General features: G+C 35.5%; 1 pseudogene; it reads left to right on the forward strand.

The window, feature by feature from the left end:
* Positions 1-220: 220 nt before the first annotated feature.
* On the forward strand, positions 221-5,632 carry LOC122134085 (annotated as a pseudogene).
* Positions 5,633-22,147: the final 16,515 nt, after the last annotated feature.

Below are 22,147 nucleotides of genomic sequence, written 5' to 3' on the forward strand. Positions count from 1 at the left end.
TCAATCCAAAAGTATTACTTAGCGTAAAACATGTTGAAGATTAGCTTATAGGCTGTCGTTTCATTAAATGATAAGCTGTTCCTCTAAAAGCTGTTTATTCAGAGTAGTGAAGCATCTCTTCCATTGACATCCATTCAAAAAACCTGCCTCTGGTCTCCTTTCCCGCGTACTTCCAGACCGGAAGCGTTAGCCGTTACGTTTTATCGTTTAATGGTCGCAGGGCTTGCCTTGTAGTGGCTTTGGTGCGTATTACGCAAAGCGGAAAGGCTGGTCCAGACAGGTAAAACAGGTACGGTACTGTGTGAAACTGTGTGTCTTCGGTCGATGTACAATTTTCCCGGTTTTATAAAGCAAGCACCTATAATAAGAAAAACTGACCGCGCTGATATTTGTCTAAAGGTGAGTTTTGATCTGATATAAACCTTTAACGTTTCTACTCTCGGAGTGAGTGATTGTGATCGACATTCTGCTGGTTTCCTGCGACGTCACCTGTTGTTGTTGTAGTTTCATTAATGTTTTTCATCTTTTTTTTCTTTTTCTTTTTACATCTGAATATTTCTCATTGTATTTTTCTGATTTATGACAATAATTAATAATAATAATAATAGTAAATCTTACAAACATCCTTTTTTGTTTTTATCATGTTAACAAAACTTTTTATCTGTTTTATATCCATGGGCATAAACTGAGAATTAATGGATTTATGAGGGTCCATAACAATTTCAAACACTTTCTAATATCTTTAGACTATTTACTTGTCTTCATTGTACAGTTAATATACATTGTCAGTAGACATGTTTCAAAGAATTATTGTATTTTTTAAGTAATCTTCACCACATCGCAAATCATGTATCAGTTATCAGTTTTTTTTATAAGAAATTTAAGTTTTTTATTTTATTTTATTTTTATTTTGTCATGTCATATTTGATCTCAAGCATGCTGTATTGCACTGTGAGGTATAAAAATGTGTATGAATAATTTTCACACAATAAATCTTAAAATGGTTTACAGTAGTAGATAGTTAGCATTAATTCATCTTTTTATATTGAATTTTCATATTTTAAAATTTTAGGACAAAGCTAAAATAATACAGTACAATACAATGATCCATAAAAAGTCCTTCAAAAAGCCACCAATGGCGAAGGCATCATAAAAATAGATTCCAATACAGCTTTAAATGTAACCTACATATAACAAAAAGATAAAGGGAAAAATCTGTTCTTTTTAATTAAATATAAACTCCTGGGTTATAAAAGTTCCCAAAGATGAAGAAACATCCAGTGTTTTATGTATTATTTGTTGCATTGCACTTGATATTTTTTCCATTGGGCTTATAAAAGAGTATCATTATTTTATCTATGAAATATAGGTGCACACAGTAAGCTTGTCTTTCCTTTCAGAGGACATCAGGATGAAGAACGAGGGAAAATCAGCTCAGCGGCCTGACAACACGGCATTCACGCAGCAACGGCTTCCAGCATGGCAGCCCATACTCTCAGCTGGCATCGTCATTCCCGGCTTTCTAATCATTGGTTTGGCTTTCATAGGCATCGGAATTGGCCTCTTTCTGACCTCACAGACCATCCAAGTGCAGGAGGTAAGCAATAGCATTTACTGTGGGACAACACCAGAGAACAGTTCTCTGGGTGGATGACATGGGATTGTACTGTAGAGTTTGTTCATCCTTTGATCAAGTAGCATATCTATTAGCTCAAACAAATGTACTGAGGTCTGTTATTGGTTGTTTGTTAAAGGATAGACATCACAGTTTAAACATTTAAGTCTGTTTTATAGTTAATGAACCCCTGGCTCTACGTTAGCGCCTAGTAGCTGAGTTAGTTTGAAGGTGATGTCATGCCGTGGTCTTTTGTGCAAGGTGACAGACATTAATTAAAGATTAATGCTCTGTTTTCTCACCATGTCACAGATGGATTACACAGGCGTTGAGAAGGATTCGCCCTGTTTCCGCTGTACGATCCCGAGTAACCTAAACTGCACCTGTGAAGTCACATTCTCCCTCAGCACATTATTTACGGTAAACTTTGTTTTGAAGCGTGACTTTTCTTTCTCTCTCAGTTAGAAAGTGACTGATAATGTCTGTGGTGTTTTCAGGGCCCCGTCTTCTTTTACTATGGCCTGTCTAATTACTACCAGAACTTCAGAAGATATGGTGTGTCAAAAGACTATAATCAGCTCACTGGCGATACACGATATTTCAAGGTTTGCATTTGGCATGAACGATCTTTTAAATGATGTTTTAACTTTTGGATCTTACTTTTTGTGTAATGAGTCCTACTCTCCTTGTATTTATTTTCATCTGACTTTAGTCTAGAAGCCCAGAAGAAGATTGCTCTCCATATTCGTATGACTCCAATAATAACCCCATTGTCCCATGTGGAGCTATAGCGAATAGCATTTTCAATGGTATCGTTTCAGATTTGTAGATTAACTTTATGAATGAATTTAGCTCTGAAATAGAGAACTGATAATTTGTTTATTTGTTTCTGCAAAGACACATTTGAGCTCTACCAAATAATCAATGGAACGAAGAAGCAGGTGCCATTAGATGGTAGAGGAATCTCCTGGTGGACTGATTACAACATAAAGTACAGGAATCCTTCACCTGTGAATGGCTCCTTGGCAAAAGCTTTCGATGGTACTTTGCCCTAAAGTTTTTAGCTTTGTAAAAGTAGCTACGAGATTTGATTTGAGACTTGGAATAGAACTGAAATTCTTTATCTTTATTAATGCTGATTGACAGGTACAGTGAAGCCCATAAACTGGCCCAGGCCAGCATATGAGCTGGACCTCACAGACCCAAATAACAACGGTTGCCTGAACCAGGACTTTCTTGTGTGGATGAGGAGAGCTGCACTTCCTCAGTTCAGGAAGCTGTACCGGCGAATCACAGATGGTGATTATGCCGCGGGGCTCCCTGCTGGAAACTACTCTCTGACAGTGCATTACAGTATCCTTCTCATAAAAGTCAGAACTCACTCAAGACATAGGGATTAATAATAGGATTCTCATGTTTTTATTCATTTTACCCAAGTTCTTAAATTTGTAGGACTTAAAGCCTCATCATGCCTACAATCAGGAAGTCTCAGGACTGCATATGTCATCATTCCTTTTTCACGGATGTCTTTTAAACCATGTTTGCCTGTGATCCAGGAAAACAGGTTTTGCAGGTTGGGTGTGGCTTTTAGCTGGTCCAGTGTAGAATGTAGAAGAAACAAACAAGGGTTTCAAATATGTAGACAGTCAAGAAGTTTGTCTTAAAGGTACACGTTTGTACATTTTTTATAAAAAAAATTTTTCTCCTTATACACAGAAGGAAATTAGTTTTTACTTTTGAAAAAACTGTTTAACATCATGTAAACTACCCCCCCAAAAAGTAAGGGTTTGTAAGATTTTTTTTTTTAATGTTTTTAAAAGTAGATATGCTTACCAAGGCATTCATTTGATTAAAAATACAGTAAAAAACAGTAATATTGTAAAATATTATTACAATATAAAGTAAATCTTGTCTATTTTAATTCGTTTTAAAATGTGATGGCAAAGCTGAATTTTTAGCAGCCATTACTCCAGTCTTCAGTGTCACATGATCCTTCAGAAATTCTAATACGCTGATTTGGTGCAACATTTCTTCTTATTATCAAAGTAGAAAACAGTTGCGCTGGTTAATATTTTCATGAAAACCATGATCCATTTTTCCAGGATTCTTTGATGAATAAGAATTTAAAAAAAAAAAAAAAAAAAAATTTAAATGTATTTTGTAACATAATTTTATAACATAAAGTTGTTACTGCCACTTTTGATCAATTTGAATGAAGTATTAAGTTCTTTAAAAAGGGACCACATGACGAAATCTCCTTTATCTTTTTAACCCTCCTGTTATTGTCATTTTTGCTTGTTTAATAAATGATTTATGGCTGATAGTGAATAGAGTATTTCAACAAAGGTATTGGTGACTAAAAACTACCTTTCCTCCAGTTGTCAAATGTGACTGCCTGTGCAACATAAACACCTTTAAGGCAAAGTTTCAGAAGCGCTTGTTGTCTGGGGAAACGTCAGTTTTTAATTTTTTTTTTTTTTTAATGCAATAGAAATGTTCACATGCAGCATAAATGAACCATGTTTGTTTCTTAACCACATAATTTCCAGACTACCCCGTACTGAGTTTTGATGGACGTAAGAAGGTGGTCTTCAGCAACGTGTCTTGGATGGGAGGGAAGAACAACTTCTTGGGCCTTGCTTATTTTAGTAGTTGGCTCTTTGTGGTGTGGTCATGTCAGTGGTTATGCTAGTTGTTTATGCCAAATTCAAATTCTCAGATGATGATGATGCATGATGATGCAAGGTAGCTTTGCTTATAAAAACTATCTCGTACATGCATCAAAAAACAAGAAAGAATAGAAATGAGGTATTCATTAAGATGGAGCCAAATGTTATTTTCAGACAAAAACATCATGGTCTACAGAATCATTTTGCATTCACATGTTAGAAAGTTTTAACTTCAGGTCATTTGTTTATTTTTAATCGGGAATTATTTGTTTACTAAAAGAACTTTAATGTTCTAAGAGTGACATCTTCAAATGAGTTCAAGAATCTGAAGATCATAATTGTTATCCAAGGTCATCTTTCAGGGAATGTTACAGGTTTCTTTTTGTCTACTTTGACTCTCTCAGGTATAAAAGATGAATTAGCCGTTTAATTGGAGATTTTGTTTAGTTTCTGGACAATACAGATCAAAGCTTTTAATGATTTTTAAATTTGTTTAAAAACTTAGACTTCTTGACTTCTCAAGAAATGTTTAACAGATATATGGACAGAGACGATCTCAGGTGCCATATCTACCTGTCAAATTCATAGCTTGGTTAAAGCGTTGCGTATGTTTAATATATGGAGAATTAAAATGTGTTGCTGCTTGTATATGTTCTGTAATAGACTTAAAATGCTGTTTTATAATATTAAAACGTTTACACAAGCATTTTATTGCTTTCTTATAATATTAAGCCATAACAGCAGCATTGATTTTTTGTGAGCTTTTAACAGTTTCAGGCATGAAAGATTTTATTTCCAAGCAAGGGAAATGGTGTGCTTTTACAGTGCCATTTGTACTGGACAAGTTAAATGAAAGTGAAGGGCGAATCTTGACTTCGTTTGCACGCATCGGTGATATTGATCCCTGTTAGTGAAGGAGCTCTTATTTGGGAGCAGTATTCTGTGCAGGGTTTAGCTCTAATTCCACACTTTGGTTAAGTGTCTTTTGAAATACACTGTTTGAATAGTGAAGAAGATAGAACAGTATTCAGATTGAATCTGCTCATTATTATCACTTTGACCATATTTTTTACTATTTACAACTTTTTGATTATCTGGAGCTTATTTTTTTTATGTCACTTAAAAAAGGCTATTGTTCGCACATGGGTTTGGCAAGTAAAGATGACATAATTAAGATTTGTGATAAATTCAAATGAAAAATTGGTGAATTACTGAAACCCTATGTATCCTTCATTTAAGATTAGGCTGATTCGGGGGGAACCTATACTATATGCTACCCCCCCCCCCCCCACAAAAAAAAGTTTGGAGTTGGTAACTGGTTAATAAATTTGAACTCTCTTTATGCTCACCATGGTTGTATTTACTTGATCAGAAATATTGTATTATTTTGAAATAATATTACATTTTAAGGCTACTGAAAATTCAGCTATTACTAAGTTTTCATTGTCACATGATCCTTCAGAAATCATGCTAATATGCTGGTGCTTGAGAAACTTTTTTTGAATAAGTGCTGCTTATTATTTTTGTGGAAATCATGATTAATTTTTTTCAGGGCTGTTTGAGGAGTCATTCAAAATAACTGTATTTTATTTGAAAGAAATATTTTGTAACTTTCTATATTTCTTTACGGTCACACATTTTTTTTGGAATAAAAATAACTTTTTTTTTTAAAAATAAAAATATTATTATTAATTTTTTTTTAAATATTACCCCAAACCTTTGAAAGGTATTATAATATAATAGCTGCTATAAATAATAAAGAAGAAAATGATAGAATTTGTAACACTGCTGTATGTGCACTAGATGGCACAGTTGGGTCAGTGTAGTAGCACACATGCTGAATAGATAGGCTACTTCCATCTCTCACTTCTTCTTTTATTCTTTATAAACTTGTAACTGTTGTTTAAATAGCTTAACTATGTAAATAACAATTTACCTTCCGAGCTATATGTTGGAATCCCTTTATTTGGGACTCTAAAATCCTCAACCCCCTCATTTGTTATATTAAAAAACTCAACACTCCATGTAGTTATATTTAATGTGATAGTGCATGTAGTGGAGGTTCTCCCACTGATGACTTTGTCGTCTAAACCGACAGTTTTGGCCGTGCTGCTATCACTATTTTTGTATTATTATCCTGTGATATGGGTGCCTTCATTTCCTGTTCTTTCAGATGGTTGAAGCATGCCTGATATTGGAAAGCCTGAGAGGAGAGAGCAAAAAACAACAAGGCCAGAGGTGCATCTCTCTCTCTTTATCTTTTATTTCTTCGCCTCTCTTTTCTTAATATAGGCATTGCATTATAAGTGGTGATGGTTCGTGTGGTTGTGTTTTTTAACTCTGGAGAGCAAGGGTCTTTATAAACAGAACAGATGTTTATTTAGACATTATCCTACTGGTTCCACCCTTCTGGAAAGCTCCATATATATTGTTTTACTCTTAATAGCCATTTATTTGTCGGACCTCGGCCAATAATGCAAAGCACTGTGTTATTAAAGTGATAAGTGTTGCCATAACAGCACATCCTGTACGTAATGGCCAGTTTCATGGCCGTTTTTATTTCCGAGCGAGGTAGAGCAGAAAGTTCCGCTACTGGACAGCTTGAGTCGAATCTTTACTGACTCACAGGACTTATAGCGCATGTCGGTGGTATTAATGCTGTAAGTGAGTGGAGGGAATTTTAGCGAGTAGCTATGCATTGTACCCCCCTATGTTCTGCATAGTGATTCATTCCCGCAGTGTTTGCAAAATATTGATAAACAAACATCAGTTGTAAAGGATTCGGAACTCTCGCCGCACATCCTGCGACAACACCCTTATTTAAATAAGTGCAAACTTCACTCAGGCTCTAATAATAGATTGATTCCACACTATCAAGCAATGACAAACCCGTGTTATGGTTTCTGAGGATTCGGCATCACAGAATGCAGAATGTCGAACAATTAGACAGCCAACGTGACTGCAAGCATTTTATGTAAAACAGACGCGATCAAATGAATTCAGTGATGGTCTGTGTGTCTGGATAAGCACCCATCAGTTTTACACAGCATGCTCTTTTTTACTGTTTAGATATAAGATATATGTATATATATTATATAAAGCATTACATATATTATATATATATACTTACATATATATACATATAAATATACATATATATAAAGCATATATAGGCCTAATTATATAAAATTATTATATACATAAACATACAACAGTATACATAGCCTACATAAACGCCTTTAATAAAAAAACATTGTAGGTTACGTTAGGCCTAATAATTGTAATGATTTTCATTTCCACGGTTATTCAAAACAACGAATAAATTATAAAGAGAAAGGAGCTTTTGAAACTCCGAATTAGTTAAACCATCTCGTCGCAAAAATAATTCACTGTTTCGAAGCGCTCCAATCGGATCGCGTATCATGAATCATTTCGTTTTCAGATCGGGACGTCGGAAGCGGGTTCGCGGGGATATTTTATCCCCGCCACAGCCTGGGCCACAGAAAATAATTCAGCAGAGAGGCATTGTTAACAATGATCAATGTCAGATTATTAGCAGAGAAACAACAACACTCATCTTAAAATGTGGGTATTAACAGGACTGTCGGTCAGAAACTGCAAAAAAATAAATAAAAAAAATAAATAAAAATAATTCTATAAAATCTTCTACAAATTTTTTGAATGACAGTTATAGCTTTAAAAAAAAGACGAAAAAGGCCATATACATTGCCTTTCTCGTTTGAACAAGTTGAAAACTTTATTGCATTTTGTGCAATTGCAAAATGTAAATATAAACCAAAAATGTGTAAAAAAACTCTAAAAATTATTTATTCATGAATTTGGATTATTGTGGCATTCCATTTAGCATTGATTAAAATGCCATGTCATGTTCGATGCTGATTTATAGCTTCAAAAGGACAATCACTTGTAAAGTGAAGTTACCAAAAAATGATAAATACCTAAACGTATGCATAATACCCTGAAGTATTTAAAGATGTCCTCTTAAATGGCTGTCAATTAATATGAAATGAACTGTCTGAGAACTGGCGCCCTGACGGTGAGTTTTGCAAGTATCCTCATCTGACGTTAATTAGAAAAAGATTCCCACACAATGGGACGCTGGTCTTCAATCTCTCTGGCCACCTTCATTTAGGAACTGAAACTCCTGTCTTCTGTCATCCTATTTTGGGGGGGGAGACATTTTCATAACTCACTCATTAAAATCATTCTAAAAGGTAATCTATTAATAGATAATAATATATATCTATATATATATATATATATAATATTACATATGTGCCCCTTGTGATATATATATATATATATATATATATATAGATAGAGTTACTATATCAAGGTCCTTCTCAACAACATTAGCAATTGTGAAAAAGTTCATTAGTTTCCATTATGAATGATTAAAACATTAAAACTTTCATATATTTAGATTCAGTGCACACCAACTGAAATATTTCAGGTCTTTTATTTTTTGTAATACCTGGATGATTTTGGACATCGACGCTTCTATGAAACGCGAGAAATTACCGATCTCAATAAAATTAGACATATCATGGAAAAGGTTCTCTAAGAACGAGCTAATTAACCTAATCATCTGAATCAACTCCAATTAACTCTAAAAAACACCCTCGCAAAGCTTCCTGCCAGGCTTTTAAAAAACTTCCAGCCTGTGTGCATTACTCAAAAACCGCAAATCATGGTAAGGACTGCCGACCCTGACTGCTGGGCCAGAAGGCCCATCCTGACACTCAAGCGTAGTATGGTTAGTGAGGGTAGACAACAGAAATGAAATTCTGTCTGATGGACTAGGCTGTCCCTCGCGAGTGCTGTATTACAGGCACTTCTACAGTGGGGAAGTCTGTGGGAATACCAGGATAAACAAACGTTGTTTCTGCAAAAAAACGCTGCACGTGCGCGGAACGAGAAGATGGTGATCTGGACCTGAGGAAAGATTGTGGGAGAAAGGATCCGATTTCCAAGACCTTGGGTGGGAGCCTGCTGGATTAGCAATTGGACTGAGTCTGGAGTAGAAACAGCCAGAGGCCACCGTGTGCACAGGCAGGCGCTCGAGATGCTTTGAACCAGAAACCGCGGGCCGAGAAAGCGCTGCCTGGCTCTACAGAGACAGAAGCAGCACCGGACTCTTGGATCAGTGGTGCCAAAGTACTTTTATCGGAATTGAAAAGCAAATTTTGAGACATGTCATTCCCGGACAAATCCACAGGGTGCCAGAGGTCTGGAGGAAGAACTGGGGAGAAGGATAAATGCCAAAATGCCTGAACACCCTGCCTGTAACAGGTCCAGTGTCACTGTACCCACAGTCAGTGATGTCTGCGGTGCCATGTCCAGATGGCTGGTGTTGGTCGCCACTGTGTTTAATCAAGGGCTAGGGTCAATGGCAGGCTAAGCTATCACGGAGACTTTTGGAGCACTTCATTCTGTCAATCGCGCCTGAAAAGCTTTATGCGAGATGAAAGATTTGATCATCGTCAATCGTGTTATCAGCTCGAGTCACGCGCTGGCACGCGGTCACAGTGCCAAAACCACTGTCACATGGTTACTGACCATGGTACTTACTGTCGCTCAATTGTTCCCTTACTGCCAATCTCCTGACCTGAACCCCCATAGAGGAATCTGTGGCTGATATTGTGAAGAGAAAGTTTGAGAGACGCAAGAGCCCCAACATCTGGATGAGCTTAAGGCTGTAACTACGAATAGCCATCATGGGCCCCTACGCAATAACCAAATCACCAGTCCCTCAGCAGTGCACACATGCGGCGAATTGCCTCCCATGCCACGCCGCCATGAAGCAGTCATTTCTGCACAAGGATTCTCGCGAAGTAATTGACGTGCAGACATGGAACAAAACTTATTTGCAAGGTTGCCGCATTAGTAACTGAACATTCACTTTCATTATTGGTCGGTTGCACTTTTTTTTGTATGTAAGAAACGGGGGGGCCTTTATTTGGTTTTCGGGAGCTGTCTGCCAACATGCTAATTTTTTGAAGACAATAAAAGCCTTGCGAAAATATTTCAGTTGGTGGTGCAATTGGAATCTATAATAAAGAAAGTTTAATTTTTATATATTACATTGTTACAATAAGGTCTCATTTGAAAAATACTGCTGTTTGTTACCTTCTATTTTTATCAAAGAAACTTAAATAATAATAATAATACTAGCTACTAATAATACATTTTTCTATAAAAATATTACACCACAACAGTTTTTAATAATTTAACTACATTAGTAATAAGTAAAAGATTTTATAATTATTTCTGAAGCGACAATTAATTTTAAAATATATTCAAATTGAAAACGGTTTGGTAAATGTTAGTACATTTACAGTACCTGTTTTTACTGTCTTTTTGGTCCATAAATGAACCTTAGAACTAATCACACTTCATTCAAAAACCCTATAAAATCTTCTACAAAATTTTTGAATGACAGTGTAAGCTTAAAATAAGAAAAGGTCATATACATTGTCTTTCTGTTTGAACTAGTTTGAAAAAAGTATTGCATTTTGTGCATATAATGTAAATATAAACCAAAAATGTGTAAATAAACTCAGTTTATTAATGAATTGGATTATTGTGGCATTCCATTTAGCATTGATTCAAATGCATGTCATGTTCGATGCTGATTTATAGCTTCAAAAGGACAATCACTTTGCAAAAGTGAAGTTACAAAATGATAAATACCTAACGTATGCATAATACCCTGAAGTATTTAAAAAGATTCCTCTTAAATGGCTTTTCAATTAATATGAAATGAAATGTCTGAGAACACTAAGCCCTGCGGTTGGAGTTTTTGCAAGTGATCATCAATCTTGGCGTTAATTAGAAAAAGATTCCCACACAAGTGGACGCTGGTCTTCAATCTCTCTGGCCACCTTCATTTAGGAATGAACTCCTGTCTCTGGTCATCCATTTTGGGGGAGACATTTTCATAACCTCATAAAACACTATAAAAGTAAAAAAAAAAAAAAAAAAACAAATATATATATATATATATATATATATATATATATATATATATATATATATATATATATAATTGAAGTTTCTTAATTGCCAAACATCATCTCTATAACAAAAGTAGCAAAATTTATGATGTAATGATATCTGGAAGAGATGTGATGGGTAGGAACAAAGGGTTTAAATTGGGAGAGTGATAATACATTTCAAGCAGTAGGAATGAGAAAGATTGAGAGTCTTGACCTCCAAGCGTCACTTTAAGCAGGTCTGGATACAGTCTTAAATTTGCATTAACATTCACGATTTGTATCATCTTTCTACATTGTCTCTCTCATTAAACCCTGATTTGCCTCTAATTAGAAGTAAATGGCTGGCAGTTCAGTGCTAATCACTGTAATTGTTGTCTCATTTGGTGTGCTTGATAACTGGCCTGTTCTGACTTCATCAGCCACCCAAATGCAGAGGAGGGGTTGAATTATATTCAGTTTGTTTTTCAAATAAATGCTGATTTAAAGCAGGGGACAATTCATGTGTTTTACAACACCCCTATCAGACAGATTCAGAGGGGCATCGTGGGAAAGCACTGCCACAGTGCTGTAGTGGCCCCTAAATTCAGTTATAAATTTGGGCTTGTGTTTGTATGTTGAGTTGCTTAATATGAATTTGTTATTTTTTTTTCTCCCAAGTGAATCTGTGAAGTAAACCTACACAACAGATTTGAGGAAGTGTCTTGTTGCGTTGCTCTGTGTGACGGTAATGAGAATTGTCATCTTTATTTTGGATCCTTGTGAGAACCCACCGGTTACCCCTCATTGCATGACTGAGGGACACAAAGTTTGTTCTAAAAATAAGGGACTGATTGTTGTGTTTGACTGTCTGTTTGTGTTCTGCTTCTTTCATGTCACATAGAGCCAGAGAGATGGGCTGAGTCTATGCAAAGCAGGGTGTTAGTAGCGAGTCCGCATGGATAAATTTAGCTTCTTTGTGTCACCTCACTGTCATTCGATATAGGACATAAACTCACTGGCTGAGTTTGGGATTCAGGCCATTGTGGTTTCTAGGTTACCTTGTGAGGATTTTGTCTGTTTTTGTGGCAGTCCTCCTGAGATTTTCTGCTGTTTTTATGCACTTATCAAATCTATAAAGATAACTGATATGCAACTATGTATAAGTTGTTTTCATGATGTACTTTGCTTTCCATTCTCAGTTTGTACTGATAATCATGTGCTTAAAAAAATCATGTTATGGTGTCAATTAGGCCACAGTACAAAATTGTCACAATCCTCACCATTCCATTCAATGCTGCATATTTATAAAATTGCATTGGAAATGTAACTTTTAGTTATTACTTACTCAGTGGTCATTATTATATATGATGCAATGTCATCATTTTTTGTTTGTTTGTTAGTTTGTTTCTTTTTCAGACCTGAAAATTACTGCAGTTCATGAGTTTACAATGCATTGTTGTGGAAACAAATTAGCTAGTCACGACTGTTTCTCAAACACGGTCCCATCGCCATCATTTGAACCACATTGATTCAACATTATAAGGCCATTGTTAATGACTCAACCGCGCATGTGGTGGAGTAATAACGTCTGCTAATTAATTGATTCGAGATCTCTGAGATGCTGATGTGTTGAACATGGCACCTTGGGGCCAGCTGCATAAAAGGTTTAGACTATTATACAAGTTAGTCATCTAATTTTTTACATTTGGTTACATAAAAATGTAGATTAGTTTAAGTTGAATCCAAAAAAAAAGACTGATTACCCTTTGGCTAACCACATGTTCTTAAGACACTGTCTTAACATAGAGGCTAAGTTTATGCAGCTGACCACTGATGACCAATTACAACTTTTCTCTGGTCATTTTGCTTTATTTGATGTTTGATTCATCGCAGGTTCCCTTTCTACGTCATACTCCAGGGTTTTTTTATGCACATGCACACTTTTCAAAAACTGCACTTATTGAGGATGCACAAAAATACATAGATTAAAATGCATATATTTAGATAGAATGGAATTTATAGATTGTACTGCACATTAGCTTGCTTATTGTGCCCAAGAGTATCATTTATTTAAGTCTATATATCTTACTAACAAGAAACTATGCTTCTAACCACAAGTCGAGAGCTGTAGTTCCAACCATGTAAGTTTGCGATGCTGTTTGCGAATGTCATTTTTGGCTGTTCCTCCCAAGGTTTTTTTTTTTTTTCTGGCACTTCTAGTCTTTTTTTATTGCAGTGACCTTGTGTTAGGTCACTTGATGACTTTCATGATTTCTAAAGATGTCTGCTTTGTTGAAAAATCTATTTGTTGAAAGACCAATTTACGCAAGTTGAATGTTAATTAGAAAATCCATTTCTGGCCAGATTGATCTTCATTGAATTAATACTCACTGTTTCCAATGCTGCTTCTCTGTGAATGCATAGAATAAGTACTTTGTTGACCTTACATGTCTGAGTTTTCTTCTTCTGTACTGTGACAGCAGTATCTGTTATGTGCATTTCTCCTCTACATTCACACGGCTTTTAATCTACTACAGATTGTTATCTCACGCTCGGCCGCTGTCTATGTCTATAGGTCCCAGTAAGTGTTTTTGATAACATCGGTAAGACTTCACGTCTACTAAGTTTTTATGAACACAAACAGAAAGATACTTGGCTAAAGTGTTTTCATTGTTTGAATCTTTATTTGTGCATCTCAGCTTCCCACACTCTGAAAGGTCCAAAACTTGGGCTTTTGAAAAACTTTTCTTTTAGAAAAGTTTTTTGTTTGTTTGTTTGTTGATTTGTTTTTCCAAAAAGGACAACTTTGTCCCTTCTTAGGTACTATATGTACACTAGTACTATATGTATTTTGAAGGACCCTGTAGGGAGAGAGTGTATGGAGAAATTTTTACTCTTGCAAATGCTCAGGTATTTGTAAAGAAGGTATCTGGATCTCTCCAATAAAGTGTTTTCTTGTTGTGTTTTTAGGATGGAGGTTTCAATCTAAATAGAGCAATATAATGCAAAATAACATGTCAAAGCTTTAGCAAAAAGGGAGATTTTTATGTGAATTTTGATGGCCCAATCCTCACAAAACCTACCATATGCTTTAAATATAGTCATCCAGTTTTTATGGCCTACTTTGTTCCTTCTTAGAGCATGACAACCATGACCACAAATGACTTGTGCTTGTGGACAAGAACCCAAATGTCTCCTTTTGTGCTCCACAGAAAATAAAAAATAAAAAATATAATAAATAAAAACGCATTCAAGTGATAGAAATTTGGGTGAACTATTGAAAAGTTTCTCTTGATTCGTCCTGCTTTTGAAGTCATTGCTGTCTAGGAGAAACTATTGAGATATTACAGAGGTCTCATTTGGGATTTTTCTTTCTTATGTGATGCAACAACCTTGAATAGATGTCGCTCCATCCTTTCCATACTTGTTTTTTTCACAATTTCACACCTTTCATGTATTCCTGAGCCTCATAAGCGTAGATTCTATATGTGTCAGTGTTTGATGGTGTGCAGCATGGAAACGCTGAACAGGAAAGTGCTGTTTCACACTGCCACATTTACTCAGAGCTGAACAGAGATCACTGCCCTTCACACACTCTGTCTTCCTCGGCCCATCAACCCTGAGGCTGTATCGCTCTCAAACAGTCCCCGTTGGATTGACGGAGCAGTTGGCATGTTGTTGCATTGTGGAGACTGACTGGAGAGATCTAGGCAGGCAGCGACAGGAAAAAGAGAAATGCTGTGACATCATCACATCAAATGTGTGACTCTATGAAACCACATCGGTTGGCATTGAAAGAAAGTTGTATTTGAGGGATTAATTCTCCTGAAACTAAAATTCTGTCATCATTTATTCACCCTCATGATTTAGAATATAATGTGCTGGGCATTCCTTCTGTGAAATTGCAACTGAATGGAGAGTTTGAAACATAAATCTATCATAAAAATGAAAATTACCCCATGCTTTGCTCCAGTGAGAATAGTCTTGCGAAAACAAAGTTTCAGCAAAGGAAAACCAGTCTCCTCTTGACTTATTTCGAAGTAAATTTTTTTTTTTTTAATAATTATTATTATATTTTTTTTTTTTACAAATCCTTTTAATAGTATTTACAAATACTTTAATTTGTGACCAGTGTTTTGTTTTGCTCTCTCGTGAATGTGCGCGTATGACAGTTAGCGAAAGCTAGAAGATTACCATTTATAAAGTTTTAAATATGTGTTATTTTTCTTACCCAAAACGCATCGATTCACTTCAGAATGCCTTCATTTAACCCCCGGAGCCATGTGGAACACTTTTACGATGGATGGATGCACTTTATTTTGCTTCAAAATCCTCGACCCCCATTCACTGCTATTATAAAACTTGGAAGAGCCAGGACATTTTTAAACTATCCCTTTAAAGCATTTTCAGCCCAAAGCTTTTGATGAACCCACCAGTGTCTGTTTACATGAGCCTGAAGATCTGTCCAACTGTTTTTCTGTGGGTAGCAGGTGTATTGCCTTCTACTCCTTTTTGTTACATAAAAGATCTTCCTCTCTACACTTAAAAAATGCATGCAGTGTTCTTTTGTTTTTGTTATATTGTAATATTAAGTTTTATTTTTTTTGCATGGGATCATGTACACACCTGTAAAATTGGTGTGAACTTCAGCTTTTGCCTTTGGCAGATTGCTTCTATAACAGAATAGTGGCTTTTAATAATACAGATATTTCAAAGTTTGGACCAACAATGTAGTTTATAACCTAACACCATATTCAAACTGACAGGAATACACAACAAGCGAAAAATTGGTAACATGTCTTACATATACACTACCACTGAAAAGTTTGTGGTCAGAAAAAAGTCTATTATGCTCACCAAGGCTGCATTTATTTGATCAAGAAATTGAAAATCTAAAATGTAATTCATTCCTGTGAAGGCAAAGCTAATTTTTCAGCATTCATTACTAAAGTCTTTAATGTCAGATGATCCTTTAAATTATTATTTTTATTATTAATTTTGAAAACAGTTGTGCTGCTTATATTTTTTTGTATAAACCATTATACATTTTTTCCAGGACCCTTTGATGAATAGAAAGTTCAAAGAACAGCATTTATTGAAAAATAACCCTGTTTTGGACATTATAAATGTCTTTACTTTCACTTTTTATCAGTTGAATACATCCTTGCTGAATAAAAGTATTCGTTTATTTAAAAAAAAAAAAAAATTGAACAGTAGTGTAAATCTACAGCACTATACATCTTTATGTCCTAAGTTACCACAGTCATGACAATTATTTTCTATGATGTCATGCTGAGAAGCCCATTTAATTTTTCAAATATATTCAGATTGACTGTGACTATAAGTACATTTACTGTACATACACATCAATTCAGTTTTAAGTCAAACTAAAGCAATAACTAATTTCTTAAATGTGGTGTAAGTGCTTTCATCAGACTGAAATCATTGTAGCCACACGCATTATTTTGTGCACAATGTTATTTAATTTTTCAAATATTTGATTGTGCATTGTGTCATGTATATTTAGACATGTGAAATCCCAGTGCATGTACTCTGTGTCATGCAATAGTTTTGCATTCGGTGTGTGCATAGACAAATTGCTTGTCACTGGAAATGTATCACGCCTGGGAAGGGCATGAAGTAACATTCAAATTTTTGTACCCAAGAGCCTCTGTGGATTGTGGCACATACCTACTGACCAGTAGACATAGGTAAGGAGGCCCCAGCTACCTTGGATAATGCTGAGTGGTGTGTGTTGCATTTCTGAAGTACCCAAGGCTTTGACCTGTTTTCACATGCATCTACACATCATGTAAAATTCTCAGCAGTCCATGTAACTCCTGTCTGCCATGCAAATGCTGGACCGCTGTGAGAGGAGTGCTGGACAGCTGTATTTCTTCCATGCTGACAGCAGTGTCACAGAGGTCAGGCTTTCCCTCATTCTGGTTAAGGGCTTGGATCTGGCAGGAGCGTGACATCAGTCTTTTATTAGCGTTATGACAGCTCCTCTTCTTTACTGGGTAAGAACTGTCAAGCATCAATCCCCTGGAATCCCAAGCAGGAAGGTGTGCATATGTGTCTTACTCACTCTTCTAGGACTCCATCTTTATTCACCTTTCACAACGAAGACCTGAAAGAGAGAGAAATAGAGAATCCCAGGTATATTGGTACATTGTGCTCAGTTTGAGCTTAGAAGAGAGAGAGAGAGAGAGAGAGAGAGAGAGAGAGAGAGAGAGAGAGAGAGAGAGAAAGATATCTAAATAAAACTAAAAAACTAAATAATATAAATATAGGTAGAATAGCTAAATAAATAGGCTTATTGTAATTCACTGTCCACTGCTTGGTAACACATTATTATAACTTTCATTAATATATCATTAAAAAATATTAAATATTGCTTAACAGATCATTAGCTATTTTATATTCACATAGCTAGAAATATGAGATAATGTGCTTTTTAATATTTACTAATAAACTTATTAAAGATTACCTAATGATTAACAGATCCTTATTTCAGATAATTTTATATGCTGACAAATGTCATTAAACTTTCAATTCTTATGAGCATGCACTGCAGACTTTTCTTGAAAATTTGTTTTCTCCTGTTGATGTAGGAACGATATAAGGGTTGAGGCAATAAAACATGTTTTGCACCCTAATTACAATGTGTTATTTCTTTAGCAAGCATTTAAAACTCTGAACTTTAGATTGGTATGGCAAAACATTATCAAATGATTAATAAATGTTAAGATGTGTAAATAATAGAACATAACAAAAGACCAAATATATGAGCTTTACAGACTGTGATAAGTTAATGAATAATACGTTAACATGAATAGTTTATGAAGTGCTTAAAATTACGAATTATTTTTTTTCCACATTATTTGTAAATGTAAAAAGAATTAGGTAATATGTGAACTAAATTTAATGACATATGTTAGCATTCAAAAGTGCATTAACAAGCAAGCTTTTAATCATTTCTGTTAAAATCATAGTTAAAAAGTGTATGAATTAGTTTAATCATATTTGTAAGCATTAACTAATTATCCATTGAGCATTGTATAATGTCTGTTAGTGATTTATTAATGAAGCTTTCAATCATTGTAAACCATTTATCAAAATAATTTGTAGACCTTAAAGAAGTGCATGCTCATATGAATAGATAGTTTAATGTAGTTTGTAAGCATATTCATTTATATGAAATAATCTGTTAATCATTAGGTAGTTTAATAAATACTTTAGTGAACATTAACAAACACATTAGGCTATCTCATATTTCTAGCTATTTGAATTTATATTAACAAAAGATCTGTTAAGCATTATAAAATGTTTGTTAATGATTTATGAATGAAAGTTAATATAAAGTGTTACCCGAACGTCTCTGGAGGACTTAGATGCACAATGAGTATTACTTCAGCATTGTTGCAGTGGTGTTGCTCGGACAATTGCTTTGTACATTTTAAAGAACATTGTCTTTTCTTACTGCAAGCTTAAAGATAATATACAGGCAATACAATTTCAACCCAAATCAATATTTCATGCCCACATATTTATTTATTTGCTAAGAAGCCATGTGATAAATGGGAAAATATGGTATTATTGCAAAATAAATCTCACCATCTCAACTAAAATCTCAATCTTAATCACGACTTTCAAAAGAAAGAGCATAAGGTATGACCAGTCCAGGACTATATTATATGTGTTCACTTGCACCAAGAATGAACATGGTTTGTGCTGACCAAGTGTTTTGTTTGGCTGCAAGGGCATAAAGTTTTAAATTCAATTGGCTTTTAAACATTAAAGAATGTTTTTATAAAATTGTCACTTTCCCTGTTCAGCCATGCTAATCATTGTGGCAGAGTGTTGGGTCTGAGCAGTTCAGTGTATATTAATACATTTTAATGTCTGATTTTGGTATTTAGATGGATTTAATACAGAGTACATTTTCTTTGCCCTCAGTTATGGAACAACTTCATATTAAATAGGATGGTTGTCAACAGTACACAGTATGTGTTTGTGGTCCTATATATTTCCAGGTTGTTTTGATCACAGTTGGAGTGGAAATAGCGGAATGGATTTCTCTCCATTTCGTCTTCGCTGTGAAGTTCTCTACACTCTGAGTCCAAATAAAGTTCATACACTATAAAGTGCTGCCCACATGCCCTCTCCCTCCTCTGATCTGTGTAATGGTCCATCTCCTTATCCCTCTGTCATTTGAGCTTCCATTTAGACTTTCTTGGTCTTTCTCCTTCATCTCTCCACTTTCAATCTGTCCTGCCATCTCATTGTCCTTCTCCCCTTTCCTCTCGTTTTCGTGTTTATTCAGTCCCTTTCTTTAATTCACCATTTCTTTCTGTCTCTCTTCTGTCGTTTTGAGTTTCATCACACGGTCATTGGCTCTTGGCCGATAGAGCTCTCAGGCTCTGAGATTTAGTGGCTGTCTGGCCTAATCTGAGTTGTGCAGCAAGCTATGAAGTTCAGTTTGAAGCAATGGCCAGCCTTTCAAAAGAGATAAGAGGCAGACGGAAGATTGGAAGTGTGGAGTGTGGTATTTGACCTATAAACAGAAATGATAACCAGCCAGGACACAAAAATATCTTGAGTGTCTTCTTGGGTGTGATTCAGTATGGTTGCTACAATGTGTTGAATAAACACACTACCTCCATTTTAAATCCTATTCTGGCAATTAACTAGCTAAAGTAGCTTAGCTGGTTTAAAGTGGTTTTACTGGTTTACCTACATGGCCAGCTGATCTCTTGGATGGACGAGCTAAAAAGTGCCCCAAACCCCCTTGTGAGACCTGGGAGATTTTAGGCTGACTAAAATGTATTTGCCAGCAAGGAAGATGCAGATGCCTCACTAGTTTAGTAGCATTGTATGAACACATACATAATAAATGTGTACTTCTAAGATATCCACTCTTTCTAAAGCATTTGGAAGTCTGATTCATTTTAGTGAATTGATTCATGTGAAATGAGCCAGTTCATAAATGATTCACAGATTTCATTTGAGTCCCTGAAGAGATAACTACATGGTGTTTAGTTTTCTTTTTTGTAGCGGTATACAAAATGTTTTAGTATTTACTAAAAGTTAGATATACTTACTACAAAATACTTTCTACAAAATGCTAATACTTAAAATATGTAGTTAAATGCTATTTAATTAGTTAAAAACTATTTTTTCAAAAGGGTTTCTTGATGGTAGTTTAACTACTGTACTTTTACGTACAGTTGTAGCTTTCCAACACCGGTTTATTTTCTACATAAAAAAAGCTACACAGGTAGCATCAGTTTGCTACATATATAGTGCTCCTCACATTGTATGAGGGACTTAGCACATTTTTGTTTACTGAGACCAGGTCTTCACCGTTCGTGTCAACAGATTCTGACATTAGCCTATTGCTAAGCTAACACTTGACTCAATACTTGTTCAAACTAGCCAAAGATAACAAATTGATCATTATAAATTTAGCTAATATAGAATATTGAGAAACATGATTGAAACATGTAGAAACCTACGTGGTTAACTTTTGTTGGAATTTGGCATTTGTTGACATTTTGTATAAGCCTCTATATACACACAAATAAGTACACAAATATTTTGTTCAGGGTGTTTTTTTGGAATTTCTTCATTACTGAATGTGCTTGCATTAATGTCTATTTTCATGAATTTATAATAGCTTTGTCATAAGGCATATTCTCCAAATGCTTTATCCATGAAGTACAGATGCAATACCATCTTAGATGCTGCCTTATTTGGATGCGTACCTTCAGGTGGTGGCTGGGAATGGAGCCTCTTTCTCTCCTGCAGGGTCCTTTGACAGATGCATTCTTTACACTTTTCCCTAAATGCAAAGCGAATAAGAGGCAGATGAATATTTAGCCTGCATGAAGTTTGCTAAGCAACTCTGAGGCTTGTAACCAATTAATGTTGATTTGTTGCACTCAGATGCCATTAGGGAGGCTTGAGGAAAAGGAAAGTTGAAAATACTTTAGGTAACTTCCACTAGACTCTACACAGATTTTCTCAAGCTCTGTGATCACTATTCAGGAGGATTCCCAGAGTGTTTTGTACATGAAACACTTGCCTTTCCCAGTAGATCTGGCTGTGGTTGAACATGAGCTTAGTGCATAAATCCTTTCTGTCTCTCTCTGGACCTTCAGGTTGAGTCCTACTCTAAATGATGGAGTGTTGTTGTTTGACAGAGTGCCAGTGTTCAACGATTGCACTGACTTTGAGAGGGTGAATGGAAGTAAATGAGCAGGATAATCAAACTGTAACAAACGAGTCTCTGTTTCGCTGTAATTAATCCCATCATGCTCTATGGCAGGCTATCAGAATTCCATGGCAATTATGCTGATGGAAACAGGAAGTTGAGGTTTTTTTTTTCATGGTGAGGATGAGTTAAGTTTGTGAGTGTCTCTGTCTCCACATGAATGCTCATCTGTGACGCCATAATGGAAGCTGTATCTTCAGCATGCCTCATTTCCTGTTTGTGCAGGTGAGCGATAACATGCATGTAAGTAGGGTAAGGCTTCTGTAATTTCCTCTCATGCCAGCAGCTCTCTGCTGGGGAGATATGTTCAACATTTTTACTATAGTCTAGAAAAAAATTGCACTCTCTTTGCCCTTAACAGACAAGATGAGAATGATTCACCAGATGCAACCTCACTCTTCATGATGCATTATCGCAAAACATGTTAGTTCTTTTTACCTTCAGGTTAGATATTCCCATAGTTAACTGCTTCCGTATGCAGCATTTTGATGTATCATTGGCACACTTCTAACAAGAAGCCTGTTCCAGTTGTAGTGTTAGATTGTGTTGACATCCTGTCGACCAAAAATGTTAGATCAGATCTCCACAC

Source organism: Cyprinus carpio, chromosome A17 (assembly GCF_018340385.1).
Source record: "Cyprinus carpio isolate SPL01 chromosome A17, ASM1834038v1, whole genome shotgun sequence".
NCBI lineage: Eukaryota > Metazoa > Chordata > Actinopteri > Cypriniformes > Cyprinidae > Cyprinus > Cyprinus carpio.